General features: G+C 42.3%; 1 protein-coding gene across 2 annotated transcripts in view; it reads left to right on the top strand.

Moving 5' to 3' along the window:
• The first annotated feature begins 3,814 nt into the window (after positions 1 to 3,814).
• Positions 3,815 to 15,758, top strand: part of CTNNA2 (catenin alpha 2) — a 1,798,423-nt gene continuing 1,786,479 nt past the window's right edge. Inside the window, exon 1 of one of the 2 annotated variants that reach the window (XM_069745159.1) lies at positions 3,815 to 4,007. The gene's annotated coding sequence lies outside the window, so the exon portion shown is untranslated. Of the gene's footprint in view, positions 4,144 to 15,758 lie in introns of both variants that reach the window. The other variant, XM_069745158.1, reaches the window with a different exon arrangement.

Genomic DNA, 15,758 nt, shown 5'->3' on the forward strand with positions numbered 1-15,758 from the left:
ACAGTGGTTAGTCTTACCTTCTGTTCACTTCTGGCTCATTTCTGGCATATTTCTGCTGTAATATTTTCAATTATCCTTTTAGAGACAGACCAAGGTCCAGACAGACCTATGTCTCTGAATTTATAACAGGCTAAGTGCTCAGGAAATAGGCCAGGTGTGATCAGGAGGGAGGGGCAGCAGGAAGACTGATCAGAGACACAGGAGGGGATTAATTAGAAGTCAGAAGAGAAAATGCAAGGGGAAATACCGGTAGATCCAAATGGAAAGATAAAGCCAGCAGGAATATTTGGGTGACGAAGATCAGGATAGTTGGGAGATGGTGATGGGATTTGGGGTGCAGCCAGCAGACATACCAGGAATATTTGGGTGAGGAAGATCAGGATAGTTGGGAGATGGTGATGGGATTTGGGGTGCAGCCAGCAGACATACCAGGAATATTTGGGTGAGGAAGATCAGGATAGTTGGGAGATGGTGATGGGATTTGGGGTACAGCCAGCAGACATACCTGAGGATGAAGCAGATAGGTTGACAGATTGATAGCAATAACTAGTGTTGAGCATTCCGATACCGCAAGTATCGGGTATCGGCCGATACTTGCGGTATCGGAATTCCGATACCGAGATCCGATATTTTTGTGATATCGGGTATCGGTATCGAATTAATAGGGATGTGTAAAATAAAGAATTAAAATAAAAAATATTGATATGCTCACCTCTCCGGCGGCCCCTGGACTTCACGCTGCTAACCGGGAGGCTTCTTTGTTTAAAACGCGCGCTTTTCGGACCTGTGAATGACGTCCCGGCTTCTGATTGGTCGCGTGCCGCCCATGTGACCGGCACGCGACCAATCAGAGGCCGCGACGTCATTCGCAGGTCCTCAATTCCTAGCATTAGCAGTTTTGTGAATGAGAATGACGTCGCGGCTTCTGATTGGCCGCGTGCCGGTCACATTGGCGGCACGCGGCCAATCAGAAGCCGCGACGTCATTCTCATTCACAAAACTGCTAATGCTAGGAATTGAGGACCTGCGAATGACGTCGCGGCCTCTGATTGGTCGCGTGCCGGTCACATGGGCGGCACGCGACCAATCAGAAGCCGGGACGTCATTCACAGGTCCGAAAGGCGCGCTTTTTAAACAAAGAAGCCTCCCGGTTAGCAGCGTGAAGTCCAGGGGCCGCCGGAGAGGTGAGCATATCAATATTTTTTATTTTAATTCTTTATTTTACACATCCCTATGGTTCCCAGGGTCTGAAGGAGAGTTTCCTCTCCTTCAGACCCTGGGAACCATGAGAATACCTTCCGATACTTGATGTCCCATTGACTTGTATTGGTATCGGATATCGGTATCGGCGATATCCGATATTTTTCGGGTATCGGCCGATACTATCCGATACCGATACTTTCAAGTATCGGACGGTATCGCTCAACACTAGCAATAACAAACAATAGCAAAAATAAAAATGAAGCATCTATAGCAGCGGGTTATTTTTCTGGCATATTTCTGCTGTAATATTTTCAATTATCCTTTTAGAGGCATCCTTCTAGAGACAGACCAAGGTATATACTATATACAGGAGGAGATGACACACAGGTATATACTATATACAGGTGAGATGACACACGTATGTACTATATACAGGAGGAGATGACACACATATATACTATATACAGGAGGAGATGACATACAGGTATATACTATATACAGGAGGAGATGATACACAGGTATATACTGTATACAGGAGGAGATGACATACAGGTACATACTATATACAGGAGGAGATGACACACAGTTATATACTATATACAGGAGCAGATGACAAACAGGTATATACTATATGCAGGAGGAGATGACTTACAGGTATATACTATATACAGGAGGAGATGAAACACTTATATACTATATACAGGAGAAGATGACATACAGGTATATACTATATAAAAGAGGAGATGACACATAGGTATATAGAGGAGAAGATGACATACAGCAGGTATACACTATATACAGGGGAGATGACATACAGGTAAAAACTATATACAGGAGATGACATACAGGTATATGCTATATATAGGAGGAGATGACATACAGGTATATAGTATATACAGAAGAGATGACATACAGGTATATACAATATACAGGAGGAGATGACATACAGCAGGTATATACTATTTACAGGGGAGATGAAATACAGGTATATACTATATACAAGAGATGACATACAGGTGTATACTATATATAAGGGAGATGACAAACATGTATATACTGAGGGGAAAATGAGAGTTGTGAGGTGAAAATGGGGGGTGTGAGGTGAAATGAAAAGGTGTGAGTGCAAAATGAGAGGAGTGAGGGAAAATAGTGGAGTGATCGGAAAATGACAGATGTGAGGTTGAAATGACAAGTGTTAGGGGGGAATGAGAGGAGTGTGGGGGAAAATGAGAGGTGTGCGGGAGAAAATGAGAGATGTGAGGTTGAAATGACAAGTGTTAGGGGGGAATGAGAGGAGTGTGGGGGAAAATGAGAGGTGTGAGGGAGAAAATGACAGATGTGAGGTTGAAATGACAAGTGTTAGGGGGGAATGAGAGGAGTGAGGGGGAAAATGAGAGGAGTGAGGGAGAAAATGAGAGGTGTGAGGGGGGAAATGAGAAGCGTGATGGGAAAATAAGAGAAGTGAGGTGCTATAACTCAGAGGTCCCCAACTCCAGTCCTCAAGGCCCACCAACAGGTCATGTTTTCAGGATTTCCTTAGTCTTGCCCAGGTAATAATTGCATCACCTGTGCAATGCAAAGGAAATCCTGAAAACATGACCTGTTGGTGGGTCTTGAGGACTGGAGTTGGGGACCTCTGCTATAACTAACCACAGATATTTACTATGCCCAGGCAACGCCGGGCTCTTCCGCTACTATATATATATATATATATATATATATATATATACTCAAAAGTTTACGTACCTCGGCAGAATTTTTGCTTTCTTGGCCTTTTTTTTTTAGAGAATATGAATGATAACACCAAAATCTTTTCTCCACTCATGGTTAGTGGTTGGGTGAAGCCATTTAATGTCAAACTACTGTGTTTTCTCTTTTTAAATCATAATGACATCCCAAAACATCCAAATGACTTTATATTGCTATATATACATACAGGGGGGGGGGGAATAAGTAATTGATCCCTTGCTGATTTTGTAAGTTTGGCCACTGACATAGACATGAACAGTCTATAATGTTAAGGGTAAGTTAATTTTACACACTTCCGCATATGCTAGTCTCTGGGGTGGGGGTAAGATGTATCAAGCCAAGAAGTATTCCATTGCCCAGGTTGACAGTCTTACAGAATGTGGTTCTGTGTCCCATGAAGGACTTGTTGCGTGCTATGTACTTGTGGACTGAAGTGGTAGCACCCAGTAGGCTAGGATGCCGCCAGAAGTCAGCTGTGGTGATAGTCACATGATGTGTGGTGATGTACAACATGATGTGCGATGACAGGGTCACATGATGTGGAAGATGTATTTTCTCTTGCTATACTGGAAAGAGAGTAGGATGTAGTGTACTGAGCTCAGATCACCGTCAGTGCAGTATGTAGGACTGTGTGTAGGACTGTGTACAATGAGTTTGCAGCCTTATGATGCGTCGGTATGGGTACTGCAGTGGGCATTGTGTGTGAGACTGTGTCTCTGCAGAGCAGTATGTAGATATGCAGATGGTAGAGCATTATGTATAGTCCGTAGGTGGCAGAGCTCTGTGTGTTAGCTGTAAATGTGTGAATGGTACTCCCCTGGAGCTGGGACCCAATGATCAGTGTTGCTTGTCACTGTGTGTTGGCAGATGGTGCCTAGCCCTCAGCTTTGAGAAGAGGGGGGATATGTAGCATGGCTGGGAGGGAAAGGGTTAAATTGCTGCTCTGCAGTTCTTGATTATATGCACCAGTAATGTGCATGACGTAGCTTCATGGAGAGGGAGTCTTCCGAGAAACTGTCAGTCTGCTGAATGAAGCTAAGTTGAGTGAGCTACCGGTGAGTTATCAGCCACAATGTGAATTGTAACCGGAAGTTGCTGAAGTTCAGTCTGAAGCGGATACCGCATCTGGTGGGATTGTGCCTCTTCAGTGTATAAAATCCATTCCGGTAGAAAGGACTGCCATCTGTTCGGGTGAGCCTGTGCTGATATATGAGATTATTAGTGATGAGCTAGTACACTCGTTGCTCGGGTTTTCCTGAGCACGCTCGGGTGACCTCCGAGTATTTGTTATTGCTCGGAGACATAGTTTTCATCACCTCAGTTGCATGATTTATGGCTTCCAGATACACTGAATACATGTGTTAGGTCTGGCGGAATGCACCGAGTAAATAGTGAGATGTTATTAGGTGCGTTCGCAGTCCGGGGTCCACCGTGCAGGAGAGAACCTGCTGCTAGCAAATGGCGGCGCTATATGGCAGTGGAAGCAAACTCTGTTAAGTCACAGGGCCGCGGTACCGCACAAAGAGCGCAAGCAAGGAGTCACCGAACTCAGTCCCAAGACTCGGGATTTGAGTTCGTCTAGACTACTTGCGCTCGACACAGCTACTGGGTGTAAGAGGTAAACTGAGATAATAGTTTTGAGCACAAGAGTGTGAGCTGTGCCATTCTGGCGGACACCACTAACCACCCAGACTTGGGCCAAGGAAGCGCTCTAATGGCGCATGGCACCACACTGGCGGTCACAGCAGTAGATGCTGTTTCGTGTGATATTATGCTGACAGTTCAGCTGGGCGCTAGATAGCAGCCATACACCATATGCGAACTATCATACAAGAGGGAGGGGATTTTAAAGAACGACTTGCACTCATCAACACACACACGATTCCAAATGTACACTAGCGCATGGCCGTGCGGTCATGCGAACCTTTTATAGCTGCAGCATGTACAGGACCTTCCCAGAAAGACCAATGGGGAGTCAGCCACCGAAGTTGAGCACCTTCAGGACCTTCCTAGAGGACCAATGGGATCTGCTGCAGTATCTGAGCATGTGACCCTCGATCTCCAATGGGAGATCTTTCCCTGGGCATGCCCAGAAGGGGAAAAACAGGAATTAGTCCCAAAAGCGTCTGCTCGCCGCTGCCCAGCACTGGCTTCAATGGCAGTAGCTGGAAAAGCAGTAATAACCCATTGCACAGAGTGAGACTGAGCAAGACACTGGGACTGACATCTTCGCTGAGCAGGCTCCACTGCGGCAGAAGAAGAATGGGAGACTGCAGCGGAGATGGCCCAAGATTCCCCCTGTGCAGAGGCGGGAACTCGACCCCTAACAACATGTGAGGAATGTCTGTTTATTAGGGAATTCTCACATGTATTCAGCGTATCTGGAAGTCATAAATCATGCTACTGAGACGATGAAAACTATATCTCCGAGCAATAACAAATACTCGGAGGTCACCCGAGCATGCTCGGGAAAACCTGAGCAATGAGTATACTCGCTCATCACTAGTGTGAGGGTCTTTTCTCTTTAGTTAGTGCCTGCACAAGGTTTATGCCTTTGATTTTGTTGTGGGGCTGTGCAACATGTGGAAAGTGATAAAAACTGCACGTTTGGACCAAAACTACATTGCCTGTGTGAATGCTACCTAAGGCCTAATGCCTACCAAAGAGAATGAATCCCTACTGTACCCAGTGCAATATAATATGATGACTCCCATACATTAAGATGATAAAAACTTTGATGAGAGTGCTTCTTTAACTATTACCTAAGAAACATTCCTTGCGTATACTCGCCTGAAATATTTGGTAGGCTCCCATAAATCAAGGGTAGACCTCTTGTACCCTTGGAAGAGTTGGAAAATCCAAGAACATCCCAACAAGCAGGGATTCATCAACAGTTTCTTTGCCATTAAACCAAATTCCAGTACTAAGAGGTCATTGATTGGGTGTTTGTTTCCTTTTTTTATAATTAGACCCATGTTTTCCTTATGTTGCACATGCTATCCAGCATGCAGCCAGATAATCATGTCATGGGTCAAACTGTCCACTTATTCACCTTATGGAAATGAAGAGGGGCACATATACCCACTCTGTTGCAGTCAATTACATACTCATGCTGTCGATAATTCTCTTCTCTTTGCCTCCTACCCACTTACATCCCATGTCACAAAATTAACTACGTCCTTTCCTTATTATAGCCTCTCCCATCAGCCAAAGCCCTCTTATTATTGTTGTCAAGTAATCATTGTCAGAATGGATAAGAGCGTCTCTGAAAATGAAGAGATCACAGATGGGAAACAATACGGCAACTCATCTAATTTACTCAAAATAATGGAAACAGGAGTCCATTTTCAACGCTCTCAATTCTTCCTTCACCTTGGAAATGAAGCAAAATTGAGGTTAAACAAAGGAATTGTTGTCGCCTTTGTGTTTTTTGCTGCCCTTGTAAATTATTAAAAAATACATTACCTCTTACAAGTCCTCTAAGTAACACAATTTCCATTGATGGTGAAATGTAACGGTGCGAGCCGGTGACATTTACTTGTAATGAATCATTGAAGAATTGCTAATGAAAGTGCGCTGGATTCTCGCATGGTATTTGCTTGTTTGTTAATGCCTAACTAGAGTTTTCATGCCAAAAACAAAAATACAAAATAGCTTCAAAGCTGGAGAATGGCTAATGGCTAAACTTCAGGTGTAAATTAGACCTTATAACCATAATGAAATCAATGCAGTCTGTTAAAACATCGGTGATCCTAGGGAGTCTTTTAAGCCACCAGTACAATATGTTTGTGGAAGCCTAACCATACCAGATACAGTATGTGGCACAATACAATAAATGGCAAGGCACTAAGAATTTGTGACCATTTCCTGCGACCAACAACATTGGTGATATGGATGCCTCGAAAAATGGGCACAACGGATGCATGTGGATCATGGAAGGTATCCCTTGTGGTGGACTCTCACAAGCCAAGCCATGTTGGCCATGGTACTTAGATAAAGAGCTATTAGAGCAAAGTGCATTTTTACCCTAGAAGCTGATGGCTTTATTCAGAAGTCTGATTTTCACAGATACCACTCACACCTGTGATAGTCTATTGGGCCACTCATATTTCCGACTGGTTCCTCGGTCCAAAAGGTCAATGGAAATTATCAGAGAAATGTCAGATTTTGTTCAAAATCGGCTATGAAAGTCAATGGGTCAGTGAAAATATCGGACTGCACTGGAATATCATCCGAGTATGGTCCGATTTTCACAAGCTCTCTGAATGGAGAAGGTATTTTCCGTGTACGAGAAAATCAGTTCACACTTGTTCCGCACTCTGATCAAATCTCAACTCTAATCAAATTTAGATCAGAGTCTGTTCCAAATAATAGGTCTGATCTTCTTGTATGCAAAAAAATTGGACGTACGAATGAGCTCTTACCATGACTTGTCAAAAACAAATTATTGGAGGAGTGGGCTTGGTTGCGGACCAAAGACGTGGGGTTCGTGGCTGTCTGACAGCTTGGTGCATTAGCACTAGGTCTAGGAAAAAGCTATGAAAAGCATGTCTCCAGATGAGTTTTGTGTGTTGAGAGAGGAGGGTACTGCTAATTGGAAGAGATGCCTTGAGCTTGAGGTAATAGTGTGTTTGGAGTGCTTGATGTAAGTAAACATAATTGGGGTAAGCTGGCAACCCCTGGGCGTCAGTATACCACCTCACTTTGATTTCTGTGGGGAAGCTTTGACCTTATACTAGTATTGGGGGCTTTGGGTGTTTCTACATTCAGGGGGGTGGGTGCAGGATGCCACAACTTTAAGTTGGATTAATGTGGCTCATGACTTTCTCTAGTAGTTGAATGTGGCTCTCCAGGTAACAAAGGATGAAGACCATTGTATAAGTGGTCCAAAGAACAGTGCTTAAAAGCCTATAGAGAAGTTTCATAGTCTTCCTTCAGATCCTAGGGTCAAACATAAAGGCATCTATTATATACTTTTTTTTCAATGTTCTCCTTGAGTTTTTCCAGCTTTAGATAATGGAAAGCCAAGTCCTCATTGGGCCTCTTCTGATATTTAAATAAACCTAATAGGAGATCTGACAAGTGGTTGTCCTTTGCATGAGCTGAATTCCCTCCATGAATACTTGCTACCATTAGCTCCCGTGTCTTCCTTGCTCACTGTTCTTTTTTTCCTCACATTTAATGAGCTGAAGGCACAAACAGCTTTGACTCTGTTCATTTCTAATAATTACGACATAAACTTTCAACATTCAAATATAATCTAGTTTGACACCAATTAAAAAGACTGCGATGTGACTGTCTGTATATTAAAGTTGGATCAGTTATTGGGATCACAGTCTCCTGGTTAAATAGGTATAGAGTTATCCAAATTTGAATGGTACTGAATTTGGCATTTGTGTAGTGACACGTGGACAGTGTCACCGGGGTTAATCCTGGGGGCGCTAACAGGGGATGCACGCCAATACAAAGGGTGTGCGGAGACTGAGGAGCGCAGTGCGCACAGGACCTGAGCTTGGCCAATCACGTGATCACAAAGGGTGGGGCTATCCTGTGACATGATCACAGGGGCGCAGATACCACGTACGAGGACGGGGAGCCGACCAAAGGAACAGAGTACAAAGGACAAAACCAAGAACAAAGTCAGAGAGCAAAGCCAAGGGTCAGAAGCCAGATGGGAACGAGATAAAAAGGGGCAAGACAGACGAGTAACCAGAGGCCAGCCAAGGGGTCAGAAAACCAGGAGGGACGAATCAGTCCCGAGCAGAAAGACAGAGACAATAGTCAAGGGACAAACCGGGGCATACACAGCAAAGCTCACTCACACAGAGGAACAGCGATTACAGATGAGTAACCTGGGTCAGCGACCTCTAACCTCTAACCGAGTAGACGGAAATATCACACCAACACTGGAAGCAGGAACTACCAGCATTAAATAGCCATCCCAGAACCAAAGAGAGTCAGACAGACCTAACACTGACCAGGACGGAGCCAGAACCACCCCATCCTGAATCATGACAATTTGGTGCTGATCTCTGGCCACTTTACTGATGTTTATGAGAACGTCGAGTCAAATAGAAACATAATCATATCACCCCATTCTTTTTAATTGAGTTGATAATTAGAGTTCCTCCATGTTTAGAGGGGACTTCTTTCCAGACATTAAGGGGTCATCAGGATATGCAAATGCCCTATAATGCCCGGTAGGATCTATTTAGTCCCAGATAAGTTCTGGACAGAGTCAGACTCCTTCCTTCTACCAATATACCCAGAAAAAAAAGAAACAATTTTACTTTTATAAAATGCTACGTGATACAAAGTGAACTGTGATGTATAATGTGAATTGTGAAATGTGTTCAAGGTGCCAGTAAAATTGGTAAAGCATGTAGTTTGACAGTAGGGATAGTGAGAGTTAATGTTTGGGATTAGTCAAGAGTGAGAGTTGCTAAGCTGAAGGTAAAGTGATGGGTTTCTGTCAGGAAGGCAAGTAGGGCCTGTTTTGCATAGCAAGAGGACTAAGGTCCAATTTGAACAGTGCTTCATTCTGGAGTGTCCCTAAATGGGAGGAGACCGAAGGAGAGAGATCGTGAGATCCAAAGCAGAAGTCACTTAGAGGAAGAGTGATCTATCAGAGATGGGTCCTGGGAGAGGATGCCAAGCTACAATGCCTTGAGTTTATAACTTTTGAAAGGAACAGACCTAAACAGGATTGAGTACATGAAATGAGTAAAATGTCCCGGGCTGGAGTTCCACAGTATCAGCTTTACCGGCCATATTGGCAACCTTCTTGGAAAGAAGACGTAGAATCGTGGGACAAGTACATGACTCTCGCTATGCAGAACTGTAGTGTCAAGCTGGGTGGTTTTAATCTAGTGAGAAACAGTGGAAATAGAAGATCAGTAGAATGAGTAAATAAGAAACATGAAAAACAGTAGAGAACAAGGAAAGATGGAAACTGTGTGAAACATACTTTGAGTTGTAAAGTAAGCATTCATAAGACTGTGCTTCCGTTATCTGATGTTTATATTCCCTACCAAGTTTTTATTCAGTAAAAAGTTTTTTTTTCAATGTTTGTCACCCTCATTGAACTGGGAAACGTCTGATCCTGCAAACCAGCTACTTTGGTTACAAGTGGCCTGCATGGGTGCAGCGTCGCACAGCACTATTGCGCACACTGAGTCAGAAACCCCATTTTGATGTAATGTGTTGGGGTGCAACAGATGAGTACCTCACCCATGGGTAGCCTTACCCATGGCTACTGTCTCTTTCTTAAAAGGACTCTGTCACCTGAATTTGGCGGGCTCTCTGTCCGGTCTGATGGGCGGTGTTTTCTCTCCTTTTATTCACCCCTTCCTTTCCCACTGGCCGCAGTATTATCTTGAATGTGAGTCCGTTTCCTCCATAGTTCACGCGTGCACAATGCAATCTTGCACTACGCATGCGCACTAATGCTTTTAGGCTTTGCCCGCAGTTGGGCAAAGCATTCTGCGCGTGCGCAAGGCAAGATTGCATTGCGCACGCGTGAACTACAGAGGAAACAGACTTATTCAGGATAATACTGCGACCAGCGGGAAAGGAAGGGATGAATGAAAGGAGAGAAAACACCGCCCATCGGACTGGACAGAGAGCCCACCAAATTCAGGTGACAGAGTCCCTTTAAAGAATTTAGTCCAGGGGTCCCCAACTCCAGGCCTCGAGGGCCGCCAACAGTGCAGGTTTTCAGGATTTCTTTAGTATTGCATCGGTGGTAATGTGATCATCTGCACAGGTGATGATTCCAACCCCTGTGCAATAGTAAGGAAATCCTGAAAACCTGCACTGTTGGCGGCCCTCGAGGCCTGGAGTTGGGGACCACTGATTTAGTCCTTTAAGAAAGAGACAGTCGAGTGAATTGGCTCTCCACTGTCTCCTTACTTTGACATCATCAAGATATTTGAGATACTATAGTGTTGGGGGGAATTGTGTACAGCATGAATGCACAGTGGAGATCTGTGCTGCTTTCTTACTTCATATTGTGTTTACATAAGAAGAAATGTAAGATAGAATCCAAGGCTAGAAAAAGTAGCAACAGAGGTGAGCTCTGTTATAGTCTTCTCTTCATTGTGGTTACTACTTGTTGTGTGTATATTTATGCAGTGGGATCCAAGAAGTATCGTTTCTACTTGCGGAGAGTGACATGTTAAGCATGTCGAGATGAGGAGACTTAAAGCCGCAATGCTCCTCTGGGAAATATGCAAATTGTCTCTTCAGAGAGGAAGAGAACCTCTTCCTCTCTGAAGAGACAATTTGTTTATGTAGTGAGAATTTCAGACTAATGCTTTAGAAGCAGCTGTATCCTCCTCTTATCTCCTTATGTAATACACAGGGACATAATAACACATGGCTGATAATATCTGCACTGCATGTAGTAAAGTTCAGACTATCGATGGGACTTGAGAAAACGTTTTACCTTATTTTGCAAATTTGGTGCCCACTGGGATGCATTTTCTAATTATTTCACTATTTTTACTTCATTTATGATGAGTTAAAAAAAAAATATATTAATTAAAGGGGTTGTCTATTATTCATACAAACTTTTCTCAATCTGAGTGTTTGCCCCTTAAAAAAACACGCACATATTTACCTCCGGTGCCGGCGCTGTTCCAGCTGTGTCGGCACTCTCTCTCCTTGTTCTCAAGTGATGTAATGACAGCGTTGGCTTCACATAGCATACTCACGAGAGCCCCAGGAATGTAGGTGCTAGAACCACTGGAAAGGCGCTGGCAGGCGAGGCGAGTATAAATATTGAGAAGAGGTTGTCCTAGTAGCGGGCAATCCCTTTTAAATTAAAAAATACATAAATGAATTGTATTCTATAGACCAGCAACTTGACAAAATAAATCTATTTGTTCACCGTAGATCCTTTTTTGATTCCACTTGTTCAGCTTCTACTGAGTCGTCTGAGTGATCACCAATACATTACTATAGAAGAGCTAAACCTCCAAGGAAGGAAAAAAAACTTGATGGGGAAAAATTTCTCCCTTTTGCCACTTGTGTCTAAAACATGAAAACAAACTCAAGTAAACAGAATTGGATCTTCTGAGCTCCTACGCATATTTATTTGCTGGACGGGATAAGAGCTTAGCCAGCAAAAATACATACAACTTCAGCACTTGGTGACATTTTTCTGCAATGTAGCTTTGTACAGTAATGGCCTGCACAGAACAGTTCTCACGGATTTCTTCGTGTCCTTTGTCCTTTAACTCTTTCTATAAACCACCATGTGGTTTATATTGGAGCTAGAAGACACTGGGAACATAAACACAGGAGAACACTGACACATTGTTAAACTTCGCTTTGGGGAAACTTATTTGAGACCTTTGACTTCATCTCATGTGAGGTTAGCTTTAGTGGTTCTTGAAGCTCAGCAGACCTTAGATCATATGATTTCTGTAGATCGAGCAGTACATTAGTTTGGGCAATATAAGCAAATAGTGGAACAAATCTCTTGAGGGGTGGTTACAGCAGATCTTGGAATTCATACTAGCCAAACGTCGACCATATCTCTTGGGGTTATAGGTTCAGTAGACTTTGTTGAAAGCTTGGGGGAACTGTCAGCAGATCCTGGACTTTATTTCCCAAGGACAATTTCAGTTGACCCACTAGTAAATATCTATGGTAAGGTTGGCTTTGTCGAACAAAGTCCGGCTCACCATAATCGACATCCTTGGGAACTCGGAGCATGGAACCGCTATGTCAAGGTGTGGAGAAGTTAAAGAAGAAATGAGGAATCCAGCTCCAAGGTTGGCTTTGTGCATATGACTAAGACCTTAGTCTCCTAGGTGAAGAATCTATGATATAATTTACCTTAGTGAAAATTTGAGCAAGATACTAAAGGTAGGTTGCCCCTCTTATTTTTTCTAAAACTAACACAGAGACCCTATACAAGTTCTTCACTGTCAGGTGTTAAAGTGTCTCTACGACTTGTCAAAAATATACAATTTTTACATCCTAGTATGAAGGTCAATGTTCTCCTGAATCTTGCATTGTTTTCTTTTTTTTTTAGTTCTCTGCAATCCTAAGATATGATCCTCCTCTTCCCTGTGTAAAAATATATTTTTAGCCAACCAGCGAACAGTTAAGAACCATGCTGATTTGGAAAATTGGTTAGATCTACATAATAGTAAGAGCGGGCTATAGATCATTTATAGAGAGGCGGAGGAACAAATTAAAAAATACCAAATTTAGAAGAGCAGAGGCATTTATATCAGGTTAAAGAAAAAAATAATCACATATTTTGTGAAAGGACCTCTTCAAAAACTGTTGGGTAGCGTTCCAATTTACCTCACAGTATTTTACTCGCTTTTACTGTTAAACTAAACTTTGTGTCTTTTCACTTTCGGGATATCATCTGTATGTCATTGTTTTATCATTCCTGCCTATTCAGTAAGTATGAAATCTTAGAGAAAATGGAGGTAAAAGCTCTCAAGAGACAATTCACCACGTTCTTTCCTGGCTTATTCTGTATTAATAAGAAACTCAAAATAAAATTGAAAAAAAAAATTAAGGTTTCTCCGCAAACTATGGATTTTATAATTTATTAGGGTTCTTCAAAATTAAATAATATGTGAAAAAAATTCCAGAGGATATTTTTTATAGATTCTCAAGCCATGCCTGGGGAGATCTAGAATACAATGCAAATTTGTAGTTTTAATCAATTTTTCAGATATTATTTTTATTATACTTTTCTTACTCACCTTACCCATATACAATTGCCCGTCTATCAGAGGATTATGTCTCCCAGGCCTGCCCATGTCTGAACAGCTCTAACTTTGCTCCTGTTGCCAGCCATAATCCTGCCCAATCCAAACAGTTCTCTTGCCTATTTCTTTGCTCTCTGTTTAATTCACGTGCTTCCAGGGCAAGTGACACCTACAAATGGCACCTATTTAAAAAGAAGTTGACCTGCTGGCCCTCATCTGCAAATTAGAGAATAATATTTTATGGCTTCTTATTGTAATTGTTAATTTAACTTCGATCTTGACCTTCACTTTGGCCTTGCTTCCGGATTATGCTCCAGTTGTATACTTCTAATTGTCCTCTGCTTCCACTCATGATATTCTAGGTGAACCACTAGAGCCTAGTCTGTCTTCTGACTTTGCTCTTATCTCATCCACCGGTTTGTCCTATCCTGGTTGTTATTCCCATAATTTCCTTTGGCTACATTCCTGACTTTGCTACAGCCCACTGACCGGCAATCGGTGACTATTTTGAGGACCACAATGTAGAATTCCTGCCAGGAGAATACAAGCCTCTTTACAGCGGTTACGCATAAAGACAATGAAGATCTCTTAAACTCTGATGTCTAACAGGAACTAAATAAATTGCAGCTAAAATAATTCACTCCTACAGTGAGACCCTCAACAACTTTCTTTCCTTAGACTCAGATATCTGCTTAATGATAACTAAAACTTTTAAACATCTAAAGAATAAATTCATCAGGAGGAAACCATTTTGCCCTTTACATGTGCAAAAGACTTGTGTGATTTTGTAAAAATATTGTATTGGAGATGAGAGATTAAATTCGAGAGGAATTGAACTCTACACGAAACATTTGGATTTGCCAAAATTCTCTTTCTCGCGATTCAGAGACGTAGAAAGTCATGGCATCATGTCATCACGTCATCACGTCATGCACCATGACCTTGTGCGCACAGGTGCTGTACTCTTCTGGGCTCCGTCAAAGTCGGAAGTCCTGGCCCAGGATGAGAGGCCTGGAGATTTCAACATGAGCAGTCACGATATGAAAATGTCTTGAGGACTGGAGAGATTTTTTTTTTTACACTTTATGTTTATTATGGGGTCTGGAATTTATAATAAAAACCTTAAATTTGCAAAGAAGAACTTCTATGTGAATCGAATTTCCAGAAAAAATATGTACTGAGACATACGGTCTGTATTGTTCTACAAAGTTGCATTTGAAATGTTATATACTTCAGATAAGGAGTTTTGCAACACCTTCAGCTGGTTTATGGTCTTCAGTAAGTTTGCTCTTAAAATTTGCAATCCAATATGTCTAACTTAAGACTTTGGGTATTTACAAGGATACCTAGCAGAACTGTGAGTGCAGCTCTGGAGCATAACATTGGCTGTAAACTAGAATCAGTGCAATATACTTAGAAAGTTGCACAAACTTATATGTACTGTAGATTGTTTCTGTATCTATAAACTATAACATTTTGGTGAACTCTTGTAGCGCTGGAAATGGTCACAATTGAAAGTCACATCTAGACAATGTGACATTTTTCTGATGGAATGAAACGCCGACCGTCAAAGTTGCTTCGGGCGAAATGAATGACATGTTTTAATAAAGACAGGATAAAATCTGCTTTTCAAAGGCCAAAAAAGTCTACAAAATAGTAAATTTTATTGTTTCAGACATGGAGGATGACAGACTGTAGAATACCAGACAACCCTAATCAAGTCTCCATACAAGTGAAGATGCAGATCCAAACCTCTAAATGCAGTTCATTTCAGTGCCCGAATTGTATTTTCGGCTTGTGGTAGTTTTTTCCATTTTGTGTTCTACAACTTGCTATAGGTACATGTCAAAATAATACCTTAAATCAGAAGTTTGCAGAGGGCTCAGTATAGGGAGGTTTATCTACTTGAAGCAGGTCACAGCACAGTTGCGGAGGAGACAGAGAAATTAATTTCTCCATCTCCTCTGCTGCCGGTGTCGGCGGAAATCACATTGCAGCCTTGTGATATCCAAGTGTAGTGCGATGTTTCACACATACTCAAAGACTTACCTGTATATGGGTGTGTGA

Source organism: Ranitomeya imitator, chromosome 1, assembly GCF_032444005.1.
Source record: "Ranitomeya imitator isolate aRanImi1 chromosome 1, aRanImi1.pri, whole genome shotgun sequence".
In the NCBI taxonomy this organism is placed as follows: domain Eukaryota; kingdom Metazoa; phylum Chordata; class Amphibia; order Anura; family Dendrobatidae; genus Ranitomeya; species Ranitomeya imitator.